Below are 15,091 nucleotides of genomic sequence, written 5' to 3' on the forward strand. Positions count from 1 at the left end.
CTCTAAATGTTGGCTGAGGAATGAATGCTTAACACAGGATGGATTATTTTTACATTGACTTCAGAGAGGAAGGGAGAGAGAGACGGAAACATCAATGATGAGACTCATTGATCCATTGATTGGCTGCCTCCTGACGCTCCACACCGGGGATCGGAGCGAGCCCACAGCCCGGGCATGTGCCCTGATCCGGAATCAAACCGTGACCACCCGGTTCATAGGTCCATACTCAACCACTGAGCCACGCGGGCCTGGCGGGTGGCTGTTGTGTTTGGCAAAGGTCCCACAGGTCAAGGCTCCCTGGCTCACCCGGAGCCCGTGCAGAGCAGGAGACACCAGGTCCGAGACACCAGGTCCCACAGTGAGGGTGTGGGAGTACTCGCTCACCTGCCCGAGCCTCAGCTTCTCTACCCGCAAGCAGATCGCCTAAGTGACCTTCGGGCCCTTTCCCCTCTGGAAATTCTGGGCCTACACCAGCTCCTTCCCCGCCTCTGTCTCCAAGGCCAGTCTCCAGGTGACTCCCCGGGGAGCTTAGCTTTTCTAAGAACTCCCTGCCTCCCACGTCATGTTCTCACCCGCTCTGCGCACTTAGGGAGATGCACATCCAGACACTCCCCCTCCCCCCCCGCCGCCACCTCCACCCCCAAAACACACGTAACCTTGACCTGCAGATGACCAAAGCATAGGCCCTCACTGCTCACCCGAGGGTCAGTCCACTTCCTGCTGCTCTACCCCCATCCGAAGGGACAAGGGAGCTGGGCGGCTGGGCGGGCTTAGAGGGGGAGTACACATCATTTGCACAACCGGGCACACCCACGCGCAGCACACAGCCCGTGTCCGCGGCTCCCACGTCATCACGGTAGGAAACAAGTGCGTGTCCCCATGATGTCCTTTGCCCACCGGTCATGGACGCGTGAGAAGAGAGCGCCCTTGCCTTCTTGTGAGCCCCGTGTGCCAATCTGCAAAACACGGTCTGGCCCAGGGGTGGGCAAACTTTTTGACTCGAGGGCCACAATGGGTTCTTAAACTGGACCGGAGGGCCGGAACAAAAGCATGGATGGAGTGTTTGTGTGAACTAATATAAATTCTAAGTAAAGGAGCGGAGGGGAGAGCAAGAGAACCGGATAAAACAGCCGGATCCGGCCCGCGGGCCGTACTTTGCCCAAGGCTGGTCTGGCCTCTCCCTGCATTTGAACCCAGCAGACCTCAGTGAGGAAGAAAAGGCAGGCGTTATCCCCATCTTACAGCCGAGGCTCAGAGGTTGAGCGACTTGTTCGGGTGGCATTTAAGGGTAGAGCAGGGAGCGTGGTTCCTGGCCCAGGGCTGCGGCCCCTGCATACAAGGACCAGGCTCCCGGGTTTGGGCATTTGAGTTGCCCGTTGGAACGCACAGCGCCCTTACAGGCTTGGAGGTGGTAGCTGTGGCGATGGGTGGGGTCATAGTGTGATCTTTGTCCCGTTTTTGCCTTCCAGAGCAGGTAGGGGTGGGGCAGGAGCAGGATCCTAAATACATATATTTTTTAATATATTTTACTGATTTCAGAGAGGAAGGGAGGGAGAGAGACAGAGAGCGAGAAAGAGAAACATCAAAGATGGAATCATGGATCGGCGGCCTCCTGCACGCCTCACACCGGGGTTTGAGCCTGCAACCCGGGCCTGTGCCCTGACTTGAATCAAACCGTGACCTCCTGGTTCAGAGGTCAACGCTCAACCACTGCACCACGCTGGCCTGGTGAGGCTCCTGAATAGGAAAGATGACACCTGATTGCAAGGACCCTGCGTGTCCCCCCCCTGAGAATGGAAGGAGAGCTTCAAGCACACGGCCGGCTCCTCAGGCTCTGCAGCTCCGAGCGCCCCGTGTTCGCAGGACTGCGCTCCGCGCTCCGTAACACATTCTCACCGGCTACGTTTTGGGACTGCGGCGAGTCACGAAGACGGCCCCTCCCTGCACAGAGGGTACAGTCTCTGAGGGTCCACAGATACCAACTAGATAATCGCACCCACGAACTGTCATTCCTGTGGTAACTGCTGCGGGGAGAGGAACCGAGTTGTATGGCAGCTCAGAGCCCAGAGTCTGGGCGAAGGTTTCCCTTGGGAAGTGTCCGTGGTGAGGCTGCCCGGAGGCCTGGCAGGCGACGTGGGCAGCAGCACAGTCAGGGGACAGCTTCCTCCAGCCAGGGCGGTGCAGTCGGCATTCGGCCTCGGCCAGCAGTGCCACCTCCCCTGCTGGGCCACCTCCCCTGCGGGGCCACCTCCCCTCCTGGAACCACCTCCCCTGCTGGGCCACCTCCCCTGCACGGGGCACCCTGCCCGAGGTCGCCATCCTGCCCGAGCTGGAGAAGTCCGCTCAGTGCTGAGCGAGACTTGGGACTTGCCCTAGCCAGTTTGCTCAGGGGCTAGAGCATCAGCCTGTGGACTCAAGAGTCTCGGGTTCGATTCCCGTCGCGGGCACACACCTCTACGGCTACCAAGTGATGTGTTTCCTCTCTCTACCTCTTCCCCTCCCCTCCCCACCCTAAAAATCAGTGGGAAAATATCCTTGGGTGAGGATTTAAAACTAAGTAATAAAAGTAAAACCCACCGGCTTTAAAAAACACAGACGCAGGACCTGTTAGCACAGTCTTCGGCCCAGGGCTTCCCAGAGGGCTGGCCGGCTCTGTCCCGGCCCCATCCTGCTTCCTCCCACCTCCGCCCACGGGACTGCTTCCCTACACCAGCTCCTTGCACCCCACGCTCCATCTCGCTCAGTGGTGAGGCGGACAGCACCCCAGGCCAGGGAGCGCGGAAGGCCTCGGGTCTGAGGAGCTCCGGGAAGGCGGGAGGGTGCCTGCGGGGCAGACAGAAGGAGGGGGCAGGTCAGAGGGGGCCGGTGGGTGTTGGGACAGGCAGGGTGGGTCCCGAAGGTAAGAATTTTGGTCTTGCCCTGGCCGGGTTGCTCAGTAGTTGGAGGATCGTCGTCCATACACCAAAAGATGGCGGGTTCGAATCCTGGTGTGGGCACACACCCAGTTTGTGGGTTCAGTCTCCGTCAGGGTGCCTATGGGAGGCGACCAACTGATGCTTCTCTCTCACATCCATGTTTCTCTCTCCCCCCACCTCCTCTCTATCTAAAACCAATGAGAACATCACCTCGGGTGTCTTTCCAGACCCTGAGGGAAGAAAGAGCCAGGAGATCTCAGGAAGTGGAGTCTTCTATTTGTTCCCAGGGCGGGCCGGGCCCATGGCCTGCACCTGAGCCACCGGAGGGAGGGGTGGCAGAAGGAGGACCCCAGGAAGCAAGCGACCCCTTTTTGAATTCCATACCAAAGAGGCAGAAACAGGCCAGGCGCCCACTCGGCTTCCTAGAACCTGTCACACTTCCGGGGGCTCCCCGGCTCCCCAAAAAGGAACGCTCACCCCCATCTAAGGTCATGCCGTTGCAGACTTGCCATTCAACCCTCACGGTTTTAAAGTTCGTTTTTAATTATGTGAATAATTGACAAACGTGCTCCTTTCTAAGAGATTCACACAGGCGAGGCTGAAGTCCGCCCTGGCCACCAGCTCTCCTGGCCGTTTTGCGGCCTGGCTGACGTTGCCCCGTCTCCCACCACCTTCTGGCTCGTGACCGCCCTTCCCTGCTGGGAGCGCTTCAGGTCACTTGCACACTAAGCAGCGTGGGCCCTGGCTGGTGGGTTCAGTTGGTTGAGCGTCGTCCCGTGCACAGAGAGGTCGCTGGGTCAGTCCCTGGCCCTGACAATCCACATGGCCAGGTTTCCGGATCGATCCCCAGTGGGGGGCGTGCAGGAGGCAGCTGAACGATGTGTCGTCCTCCCCCACCCCCCGGCCCCCCAGCCTCAGCTTCCTCAGAATCTCTGAATGAAGAGGAAGGGGGGGCAGTCAGGCACAGTTAACAGCGGGGCCGTGAGGAGGGGTCGCTCAGCCTGGCTTAGCAGGCACCCCTCCTGCAGGCCAGGCAGTGCAGCAGAGAGGCTCGGAGCCATGTGACCTTCGTCCTAAGGCTGGCTTCACGACCTAAGGGCTGCATGACCTTGGACGAGGCACCCAACCTCTTCGCGTTACGGGTCGGGACTGGCCCTGAGCGGGTCTGTGGGTTCTTGACTAGGCGCAGGAAAGCATTCACAGCGCGAGTGTCGGTGACTTTGAGGGAACGTCCGTGAAAGCTGGGACAGGGGGACAGGAGGGGCCTGGCAGAGACGAGGCAACAGGAGGGCCTGGGTGGGGCGGCCTTCGCTCCCGGGGACGTCAGAGAAGAGGGGGCCTTGGCGAACGTTCAGGGGTGAACCCAGAGTGAGCTGCCGTTGCCCACTGCTCCCCTGCTTGCAGAACTCACCTCTCTTTTTTAAAAAATATTTTTATTGAGCCCTAGCCGGTGTGGCTCAGTGGATAGAGCGTCGGCCTGCGGACTGAAGGGTCCCGGGTTCGATTCCGGCCAAGGGCACGTGCCCCGGTTGTGGGCTCGATCCCCAATAGGGGGCGTGCAGGAGGCAGCCGATCAATGATTCTCTCTCATCATGGATGTTTCTATCTCTCTATCCCTCTCCCTTCCTCTCTGAAGTCAATAAAGATATATATTTAGCCGAAACCGGTTTGGCTCAGTGGATAGAGCGTCAGCCTGCGGACTGAAGGATCCCGGGTTCGATTCCGGTCAAGGGCATGTACCTTGGTTGCAGGCACATCCCCAGTGGGAGGTGTGCAGGAGGCAGCTGATCGATGTTTCTCTCTCATCGATGTTTCTAGCTCTCTATCCCTCTCCCTTCCTCTCTGTAAACTATCAATAAAATATATATATTTTTAAAAAGATATATATTTTAAAAATATTTTTATTGATTTCAGAAAGGACGGGACAGGGAGAGAGAGAGAAACATCCATGATGAGAGAGAATCATCGATCGGCTGCTTCCTGCACGCCCCCTACTGAGGACTGAGCCCACAACCCGGGCATGTGCCCTTGACCGGAATCGAACCCAGGACCTTCCAGTCCGAAAGCCAATGCTCTAACCACTGAGCAAAACCAGCCAGGGCAAGGCTCAGCTCTCTTGCTGGTGGGAATCGTAGGGGAGGTCTCAGGTGGGGGGCGGGGGGTTCAGCAGAATTTTCCAGGTGCGCCCTTTCAGGGTGGAGGGCTCCACTGACTGGTCGGCGCCAGGGCAGGGGTCATTGGCCATGGCCGCTGGTCTTTGCTGCTGTTCTGGGCCTGGAGCTGAAACCCAGCTGTTACTCCAGGGACGTGGCCTTCTGTGCCTGTGGGACAGGCCTAGGTGCGTCCCCTTTATTATTGAAAGGGGTGGGTCCTGAGCAGAGTCTATAGTCAGCGAACGGAATAAAGGGCTGCTTTAAAAAAAAGACTAATAATTGTATTCATTTCAGAGAGGGAGAGAGAGAGAGAGAGAGAGAGAAACATCCGTGACAAGAGAGAATCATGGACCAGCTGCCTCCTGCACGCCCCACACTGGGGATGGAGCCCCCATCCCGGGCCTGTGTCCTGACGGGAAATTGAACCGTGACCTCCTGGTTCATGGGTGATGCTCACTCACTGAGCCATGTGGGCCGGGCCAAATGAAGGGCTCCTTTGCCTGTGGCTGTGAGTCAGCTCCTCAGCTCATCCCTTGTCACGTGGAGTGAGAGGCGCCAGGGATGTGGCTCCCATGGGGGGTCTCTGGGGTGAGGCCATCCCCGCTGAGTGGCATGAAGGACCACCATCCACAGTGAGATCTGATTCACAGACCCTGTCCTAGAACTTTAGCCTCTGATTCAGGATTTCACTGCCAGCCTGTGACGCACCCCGATGTCTTTATGAACCATTTACAGGCCTCTCCACAGCCAGGCCTCCGGTGAGCCAGGGGCCAGGGAAGGGCAGGTGGGGAGAGACCGGGATTGAACTTTCTTTTCTTTTTTTTTTTAAATATATTTTATTGATATTTTACAGAGAGGAAGGGAGAGGGATAGAGAGCTAGAAACATCGATGAGAGAGAAACATCGATCAGCTGCCTCCTGCACACCCCCTACTGGGGATGTGCCCGCAACCAAGGTACATGCTCCTGACCGGAATCGAACCCGGGACCCTTCAGTCCGCAGGCCGACGCTCTACCCACTGAGCCAAACCGGTTTCGGCTGAACTTTCTTTATAATGCATAGCGCTGTCTTCAAGAATCCCAGGTTGCCAACAGGGTGATGCACAGGAGCCTGAAGAACAGGAGCGGTCTGTGTGCCAGGCAGGCCTTCTCTACAAACCCCCGAAGGTTGGATGCCCGCTGCCCCGTCGCGGCCTGGCATCCAAGCCCCCCCCCCCCAGCCTCTCTGAGTATCAGTCGCAGCGCCTGGCAGCCAATGGCATTTTTATTCTGCACAGACACGGTTACATAAACCTGCCTGTTTTAAAGTAATTTCCTTCGCCCTTTATTTCTTTTGTGTGCTTTGGAGTCTGCGTGGGCTCCCAATGAGGTCTAGCCCTGGCTGGCTTCATGCTCTGTTTTAACAAAAACCGGTGGAGCCCCGGCCGGGGAGCATAGTTGGGTCATCAGTTGGGGGGCATATGTCCCAATACGCCAAGGCTGGGGGTTCCATCCCGGGTCAGGGCACAGACAAGAATCAACCAATGATGCATCAATAAGTGGAACAGCGAATCGATGTTTCTCTCTCTCTCCCTAAAATAAAAATAAAAAGAAAAACCCATTGATTGCAATGACTCCCCCAGGCATTGGCACATTTATTGAGGGCCTACTGTGTGGCAGCTGCCCTGCCAGGTGCTGGTGGAATCCCTTTTAAAGTAGTGCTTTGTCCAAAAAATTCTCCTTTTGACACCACCCCCTTTCCTTCCTCCCTCCCTCCCTCCCTCCCTCTCTTCCTCCCTCCCTCCCTTCCTTCCTGCCTCTGTTTCTTTCTTTCTTCTTTTTTAAATATATTTTTATTAATTTCAGAGCGGAAGAGAGAGGGAGAGAGAGAGAGAAACACCAACGATGAGAGGAACATCAATCATTGATCACCTGCCTCCTGCACGCCCCACTCTGGGGATCGAGCCACTACCTAGCCACGTGCCCTGACCGGGAATCGAACCCTGACCTCCTGGTTCATAGGTCCATGCCCAAACCCCTGAGCCACACCAGCCAGGCTCTTTCTTCTTTTTTTTTTTTAAATATATTTTATTGATTTTTTACAGAGAGGAAAGGAGAGGGATAGAGAATGAGAAACATCGATGAGAGAGAAACATCGATTCAGCTGCCTCTTGCACACTCCCCACTGGGGATGTGCCCGCAACCAAGGTACATGCCCTTGACCAGAATCGAACCTGGGACCCTTCAGTCCGCAGGCTGACGCTCTATCCACTGAGCCAAACCAGCCAGGGCCAGGCTCTTTCTTTTAAAGAAAGGCATTGGCTTAACCAAACACCCCCATTCCTGCATAGAGACCCCTGTTCTGGAGGGTTAACGCCGAGGGACTCAGCATCAGGCCTCCCTCCCACCCACCTCCCCCGGAACACACAGGCTACACTGCATTCCCTTGCTTTCCACCGTGTCTGTGAGGGCCGCCTCCTCCTCCTCCTCCTTCTCCTCCTCCTCCTCCTCCTCCTCCTCTCCTCCACCTGGCTTCTGTCTTCTCACTGCTGTGAACTTGGGCCAACGTCATGTCCTCAGGGAAGCTCTCCTGGATCCCTGTGACTCAGCTGTTTCTCCCCGGCTTCCGCAGAGGCTGTTCTGGGAGAAAGCATAGCAGTTGGCCAGTGATTGTGGCCGCCCAGCCTGCCCCCCAGGGCGGGAGCCAGGCAGGGGCCATATCTGCTTGGACTCACCGTCCCGAGTCTTACGGGTCAGCGGCAAAGGGCTGAGTGGACATGTGCTTACTGAGCACCTACTATGTACTGACCAGTCGCCGTCCGAGGCTTACCCCTGGGTCTGCGTGTACTTATGCAGACCTTGGCTCTTGGAAGATTATCTTCCAGAGCAGCTGATGTTCAACCTTTTCCATCTCGTGGCACAGAAATGAATTTCTAAAATTCTGCGGCACTCCAAACACATATTGTCTTGTTGCCGATCCGGCAACAACAATAGGTACAATTTTGATTCATTCGCACCGGGCGGCTATTATTGTGTTGGTTGTCATTTTTTATTTCATTTTATTTATTTATTTAAAAATATATTTTATTGATTTTTTTTTTTTTACAGAGAGGAAGGGAGAGGGGTAGAGAGCTAGAAACATCGATGAGAGAGAAACATCCATCAGCTGCCTCTGGCACACCTCCTACTGGGGATGTGCCCGCAACCCAGGTACATGCCCTTGACCGGAATCGAACCTGGGACCCTCCCCCCAGTCCGCAGGCCGACGCTCTATCCACTGAGCCAAACCGGTCAGGGCTATTTATTTATTTTTTATTGTCATTTTTTAATTTGACAGTCCAAGAGGGAAAGAGGTCAGTGCCCCTGACTAAAGAGTCAGGTATTGCCCTGACTGGTTTGGCTCAGTAGATAGAGCGTCGGCCTGCAGACTGAAAGGTCCCGGGTTCGATTCCGGTCAAGGGCATGTACCGTGGTTGCGGGCACATCCCCCTGTGGGAGGTGTGCGGGAGGCAGCTGATCGATGTTTCTTTCCCATCGATGTTTCTAACTCTCTATCCCTCTCCCTTTCTCTTTGTAAAAAATCAATAAAATATATTAAAAAAAATAGTCAGGTATTGCATGTTTTAAAACTTCTTGTACCCTAACCGATTTGGCTCAGTGGATAGAGCGTCAGCCTGTGGACTGAGGGGGTCCCGGGTTCGATTCCGGTCAAGGGCATGTACCTTGGTTGCGGGCACATCCCCAGTAGGGGGTGTGCAGGAGGCAGCTGATGGATGTTTCTCTCTCATGGATGTTCCTAACTCTCTATCCCTCTCCCTTCCTCTCTGTAAAAGATCAATAAAATATATTAAAAAAAAAAAACTTCTTGTGGAACAACAGTTTAATAATCACACATGTTACTATGTAATCTTTTTTTTTTAATATATATTTTTATTGACTTCAGAGAGGAAGGGAGAGGAGAGAGAGAAACATCAATGATGAGAGAGAATCATGGATCGGCTGCCTCCTGCACGCCCCACCATGGGGATGGGGCCCGGAACCCAGACATGTGCCCTGACTGGGAATTGACCTGTGACCTCCTGGTTCCTAGGTCAACGCTCAACCACGGAGGCACGGCTCCAGGCTTTGGAGAAGAGGATGTTAGGGGATGGCGGTGGGGGCCCGGCGGCCGGGTGAGCAGCGCTGTTACCTGGCAGCGCCGGTCCACGCAGACCCCGGGGTAAGGCGGAGACTGAAATCTCACCTCCGCAGGCAGCATGCGGGGAAGGCACAGACACGGCCTGGTCCCCCCCACCCCCCAGCCGGTAATTAATAGGGTTTATTAAGGGAAACTTGCCTCTGAGTCATGTCCTGGGCAAGAGCAAGATGAAATGGATCCCCACTCACTTGGCAGGAGCCAAAGAAGTCTATGGGGTAAAGCCGTGGTCGGCAAACCGCGGCTCGCGAGCCACAGGCGGCTCTTTGGCCCCTTGAGTGCGGCTCTTCCACAAAATACCACGGCCTGGGCGAGTCTATTTGGAAGAAGTGGCGTTCGAAGAAGTTTACGTTTAAAAAATTCGGCTCTCCAGAGAAATTTCCATCGTTGTGCTGTGGGTAGTTGGCTCTGTGGACGAAGGAGTTTGCCGACCCCTGGCGGTAAGGGTGGGGGAGGCATCACGTGAGTGCCACCAGATGTAGGCAATTCCGTCACGTGCTTGACCTGGTCAGGAGCCAGCACCCAGCTCGTCGCAGGAGGCCGGGGAGGGGTGCTGATTCATGTCAGAGTGACTGTCAGCCAGGATCGGACCGCCTGCGAGCGGGGCTTCCAGAAAGCAACCTCTGCCCCAGCCGGGCCAGCTCCTGGGCCAGAGGGCAGCTGAGTCACAGCACAGCCTCTCCCCCGCAGGCCGCCCGGAAGGCCCGCGGGGTGTGCTTCAGGCAGGGGACCGGTGAGCGAGCGGGCGGGGAAGGGCGCATCTGCTGACTTGGCTCGCCCTGGGTCCCTTCTTCAGGTGACAGCACCCTGGGGCTTTTCCTCGGGGAGCCAAGCCTCCCTCATTCTCATCCTGACCTCTGCCTCCCTTAGCCAAACTGGACAAGCCATCTCCGGGATGCCGCCCATGGTCAGTCTAGGCATGAGTTTGGACCCAAGTCAAGTCTGGGAGTCTTTTTTTTAAAATATATTTTATTGCCTTCCCACAGAGAGGAAGGGAGAGGGACAGAGAGCTAGAAACATCGATGAGAGAGAAACATCCATCAGCTGCCTCCTGCACACCCTCCACTGGGGATGCACACACAACCAAGGTACATGCCCTTGACCGGAATCGAACCCGGGAGGGACCCTTCAGTCCGCAGGCCGACGCTCCATCCACTGAGCCACACCGGCCAGGGCAAGTCTGGGAGTCTTGAAGAAAGACTCCCAGGACCGTGAAGAAAGATGTAGATCTCGTTCATAACTTGGGAGTTTGTGCTCAAGAGAGAGGGGAGGAGATAGATGGAGACAGATCGATGTCTCATGATTTTCCTCCAGCACCTGGATCCAGCCATGCCTGAAACCCATATGGATATGATTGTGTCTAAATTTACATACTACATATGGCCCTTAAAGCTATTGACTGAAACATTTCTCCCATCTCTCTGTTTGTCTTAAGCTCATTGTCACAGGACTTTGGTTACTAAAGGTGCCTTTATTAAGACAACGATTTTAACTCCTGTCACTCACCTGCTAAATCCAAAGGCAGTGAGGACACCAGGTAAAGCCATTGTGCGCCTTCTCCTTCCAGAGAGCACACCTGTGCCATTCTCTCCCCCCTCCCTTCCCCCACAGGCTCGTATCCCCAACCTCGAAGGGACCCCATGAGACTTGCAACTAGGGGAGCACTGGGCAGCAGCCACTTGTCCCAGGCTCACCCCCGAATCTGTCTCCAAGGCCCCCTGTTCGCTGACTTCCCCGTGAGCTCAAGCAGCCCTGGGCTCTCCAGTTGCTTCCCCTATGCCTTCCTTGCGTCACTGCCTGAGTATATTTTTGCTGTGCTCAATACATTCTTGCTTGCTTTTCTACCCAAAAAAAAAAAAAAAAAAAAAAAAAAAAAATGCCGTTGTGGAAGTCGGTCATTTAGCAAGGGGGAGGGGCAGCCCGACACACCGATAGTCCCCGCACCGGGAGGGTTCCTCCTAAGCCTCAGACTCTGCAGCCTCTTCCCCAGGGCCCCAGGCCCTTGGGTGTGCAAGGGTGCCTAGCAACAGACACCCCGAGGGCGGGCCAGTGCAGGGAGGTACACACAGGAGCATTAGTGGCCCTGGCGGGGCAGGGAGGCCCCGGGCCCCAGGTTCCGTGTGGAGGAATTGGTGGGGGGGTGGGGGGAGGGCTGCCCTGATTTGGGAGTGGGGACCTGGCAGGAGCGCTGGCTTTGTGGGACTGTGAAACCCGAACCGCAGGGCCAGGCGGGCTGGGACTGGGAATGGCTCCTGTGAGCCAGGGCACCGCCTTGTCACGCCTGCCATCTAGTGCTAGCTGTCACCGTTTGCAAGTTGTTTATGGCTGCTCCCAGCGGGAAGGCCTTCTGAGGGCCCCTCAGAGGGAGGAAGCCCTAGCCTCTGCCTTCCCAGCAGGAAAAACCTCAACGTCAGACTTTCTATATCATCCCTCCTTTATTATTATTATTATTATTTTTTTAAAAATACATTTTATTGATTTTTTACAGAGAGGAAAGGAGAGGGATAGAGAGTTAGAAACATCGATCAGCTGCTTCCTGCCACACTCCCCACTGGGTATGTGCCCGTAACCACGGCACATGCCCTTGACTGGAATCGAACCCGGGACCCTTGAGTCCGCAGGCCGATGCTCCATCCACTGAGCCAAACCAGTTAGGGCTATTATTATTTTTTAAAAAATATATTTATTGATTTCAGAGAGGCAGGGAGAGGGGGAGAGAGAGAGAGAAACATCAATGATGAGAATCATGGATCAGCTGCCTCCCGCACGCCCCCTACTGGGGGGGGCGGTCAAGCCCGCAATCTGGGCAGGTGCCCTGACCGGGAATGAACCGAGATTGGCTGAGCTTCCTGCTGCTCTTCCCCTCTTCTCCCACCAAAAATGTACACGTTTTAATGTTCTGAACGTTAAAATGATGGGAGGGGAGGCGGGGCTGCTACGCTCAGTGCTCGGTCGCTGAGGAAGCCCACGTCCTAATTACAGGGAGATCAAACAGTGGCTTTGAAGAGCCACCCTGGCTCACCGAGTACATAATCCCTGCTATTAGAGACGCCCTGCCTGGTCTAATTGCTTATTGTGAGCCTGGCTCCCGCCGCTGCGGCAGCTGCGGGAGTGATCCTGCGTGAAGTCAGAACCTGCTAGCATCCGAGGCGGGTGGAGAGCTCGCCCCTCCGGCACCCGTCCTGCTTTCTTTCCTTTTGTCTCCTGACCTCTCTGATCCTGCTCAACTTTCTCAGCGTCTGTCACTTTCCTCGGGGGGCCCTCCCCAGCATGCTCAGCATGCCCTGACAGAATTAGCCACTGCTTCCTGTGGGTACCTGTGGTGGCCAGCAGCCAGGACGACCCCCGGGACCCCTGCTTTCCCGGGATACGTGCCCCGATTTAGTCCCTTCCATGCGGAATGAAGCTGACCGGGGTGAGCACTGTGATACTGCAGAGATGAAGTCAGGCCACCAAAGACACTGCGGGTTCTTTCTTGTTTTCTCTCGGATCACTGCTCTGTGGAAGGCCAGCTGCCATGTCATAAGGCCGCCCCGAGCCGCCCTATGGAGAGGCCCCGTGGGGAGGAGCCGAGGCCTCCCGCCAGCAGCCAGGGTGGTGGTTTTTTTTTTTTTTAAATATATTTTATTGATTTTTTACAGAGAGGAAGAGAGAGGGATAGAGAGCTAGAAACATCGATGAGAGAGAAACATCCATCAGCTGCCTCCTGCACACCCCCCACTGGGGATGTGCCCACAACCAAGGTACATGCCCTTGACCGGAATCGAACCCGGGACCCTTCAGTCCGCAGGCCGACGCTCTATCCACTGAGCCAAACCGGTTTCGGCCAGGGTGGTGGTTTTGAAAGATGTCCACAGATTCTTCAAGACACCGCCCGTCAGGAGGTGGGCCTCAATTCCCTCCTTTTCGAGTGTGGAGTGGCCTTGTTGATTCACTCTAATCGTGAAGAACATCATTATCGCCCAAAATTACCACCTGTGGCGGGTCCACCAAGCTCAGTGACTCAGCACCAGGCTGGTGTGATCACACATTCCTAACTGGGCAGGTGATGTGGGTAGTCATGACCCAAGCCTATAGCTCCCTTAGCGAGGGGCAGTCTTCACCTTAAGAAAACACTGCCCAGGGTGTGTGTGTGCGTGTGTGTGTGTGCGTTTAATTTGTTGATTTTAGAGAGAGAGGGAAGGAGAGAGAGAAATGTGATTTTTAAAAATATATTTTATTGATATTTTACAGAGATGAAGGGAGAGGGATAGAGAGCTAGAAACATCAATGAGAGAGAAACATCCATCAGCTGCCTCCTGCACACCTCCCACTGGGGATGTGCCCGCAACCAAGGTACATGCCCTTGACCGGAATCGAACCCGGGACCCTTCAGTCCGCAGGCCGACGCTCTATCCACTGAGCCAAACCGGTTTCAGCTAATTTGTTGATTTTAGAGAGAGAGGGAAGGAGAGAGAAATGTGATTTGTGTGGTTTTTTAAAAATATATTTTATTGATATTTAACAGAGAAGAAGGGAGAGGGATAGAGAGCTAGAAACATCGATGAGAGAGAAACATCGATCAGCTGCCTCCTGCACACCTCCCACCGGGGATGTGCCCCCAACCAAGACACGTGCCCTTGACCGGAATCGAACCCGGGACCCTCCAGTCCGCAGGCCGACGCTCCATCCACTGAGCAAACCGGTCTCGGCAAGAAATGTGATTTGTTGTTCCACTTATTTATGCATTCATTGGTGGATTGTCCTAGGTGCCTGACCAGGGATTGAACCCCCCACCTTGGCCTATCTGGACAACGCTCTGATCCACTGAGCTACTTGGCCAGTGCTCCCTGTCCATTGTTCTCGAGCATCTAAGATAACACACGTTTGAAATGTCCAAGTAATTTTCTTTTCCAGACTCCTCGACGGCACAGCCACAGGCACGAGACCAGAGAACCCTCACCCTTCTCTTGCTCCCCGCGTCACCCCGTCTCCAGGTGCCATAACTGTTAACTATGAATTATCCTGTACCACCCATGGGAGAGCCATATGCGTTTCTCCATATTTGACCCAGTCCTGAAGATTTCCCCACCTGGTTTTCTCCCGCCTCCTTAATCTACCACCAGTGGATGCCATGTATCTCCTTTATGTTTCTCTTCTGATTCAAAATTCGAAACTGTCATTCTCTGGAGCATTTTCTCAGTTTTTTGAGATCTTACTTCCGGGCGTGTCCTCAAAAACGTGGCTCCACGGGGGTATGGGAGGGGGGGGGAGGTCAATGGGGAAAAAAAAGGAGACATATGTACTACTATTGGTAATACTTCAAACAATAAAAAAAAAACAAAAAAAAACAAAAAAAAAACGTGGCTCCAATAAACTCTATCTCTCTTTTTTTTTTTTAGAGAGAGTGGAAGAGAGAGGAAAAGGCAGAGAAAGATCCATGTGAGAGAAACACATCCATTGGTTGCCTCCTGCACACAGCCCGGATCAGGGCCCGGACCAGGGCAGACCCTGCAAATGTGGTATGTGCCCTTGATCGGAATCAAACCCAGGACCCTTTGGTCCACAGGCCAACACTCTATTACTGAGCCAAACGGGCGAGGGCTCCAGTAAATTCTTATTAAACTTTTCTCCACAGCTTACGATGACAATGAGAACTTAGAAATAGTTTAGGCATAAGTTTTCCTCTGCGAGTAATGCTTTTATTAATCCAACCTAGGTTAGATAAATGACCAGTGAAGGAGCAACCTCATTTGTAACATTGAAAACTTTGCATATTTATACACGTTGTATTTATTCAAAATGTGCTTACAGGCCCTTAATGTGCAGAAGAGAACTATGGCTCAGACCGTGTTTTAGTTACAATAGAAC

Source organism: Plecotus auritus (assembly GCF_963455305.1).
Source record: "Plecotus auritus genome assembly, chromosome: 10".
Lineage (NCBI taxonomy): Eukaryota > Metazoa > Chordata > Mammalia > Chiroptera > Vespertilionidae > Plecotus > Plecotus auritus.